This window comes from Elephantulus edwardii, unplaced genomic scaffold, assembly GCF_000299155.1.
Source record: "Elephantulus edwardii isolate Elephantulus edwardi_28Jun2011 unplaced genomic scaffold, EleEdw1.0 scaffold07848, whole genome shotgun sequence".
NCBI classification, from domain to species: domain Eukaryota; kingdom Metazoa; phylum Chordata; class Mammalia; order Macroscelidea; family Macroscelididae; genus Elephantulus; species Elephantulus edwardii.
Window position 1 is genome coordinate 1 of NW_006407598.1, and position 1,154 is coordinate 1,154.

Genomic DNA, 1,154 nt, shown 5'->3' on the forward strand with positions numbered 1-1,154 from the left:
GTGTAACACCCTTGATCATGTTCTGTACATGGCTACAGATGGTGCGAACAGTAGCCAGTTCCTTCCTGTTTCCCCACCATTTGTCAACACGAAGCTGCAACAGAACACGAAAAGGTTCGTATTTCCAAACTACTACAGATTCTAAAATTCTCATTCGTTAAAGTACACAATATTTCATTTTAAAAATAACTATATAAAAAAAAACAGAATTAATGACATACAATCTCCCGATGGAATGTATTCTTAAGACAATTAGGAACAACCTGAAATCTACTTTAGGTACACAAAAGTAGGTGGGTCTAAAACAACCAGTTTAATTTTCTTATGAGACGAGAAATTATCAGTTGACCTCCATCTCAATGGTAGTAATGTCACTGTAATGACGACAAATATTTAGCTTTACTCAGAATTCCTAATTATCATTAAAGCAATAGACACATCAATAACCAATCTTGGAATTAAATGTCAATGCCCAACTGCCCACCGGCAACTGTGTAACCTTCCTTTTCATTTGCTATTTTGTGGAAAATCTTTATTATTGTATTTGTACCATAACATTTTTATGGTTTCTCACTTGTCTAACTTTTTTTTTTGGTGTGCCCAAATTTATTGAAATTACAGCACAGCAAACAGACTCAAATAGCTCCACGTGGTGGTGTTTTGAAATTCATCCCAACTGTGGGCTGAGTGACCTGCAGGTTGGACAGACTGCCAAAGTCCAAGACTTTCAGCATTTCCTTAGTATCAGGATCTACTTCAATGATCTCCTGATCCAGGGCTGAAACCTCTGGTACATAATTATCTTTTTCTCTCTCCTCCTTAATGGAGATGCCTCTCACAGGCCCTCTCTGAATCCGCCTCATCAGATATGTGACACAGCCTGCTATCTTGTTCTGGAGTTTCTTGCTGGGAATAATGGCGATCTCCTCGCACACGCGCTTTTCCGTGTGGAAGTCATTACCTAGGCGCGTGTAGTACCCGGGCCGCCTCCTTCACGGTTTTGGTGCGAACGCGGCCCATGTTGGCGGGTCCTTAGTGAAAACGCTTGTGTAACTTTTAACACACAACTTACACTAGTAACAAATCACCCCTTTCCCAACAATAAACACCCGTTTCAAAAATCTTACCCTCCTCTTTTTCCTTCCGAGGAGACT

General features: G+C 40.4%; 1 pseudogene; it reads right to left on the reverse strand.

The window, feature by feature from the left end:
- Positions 1–635: 635 nt before the first annotated feature.
- LOC102866625 lies at positions 636–1,020 on the reverse strand (annotated as a pseudogene).
- Between the last annotated feature and the right edge of the window lie 134 nt (positions 1,021–1,154).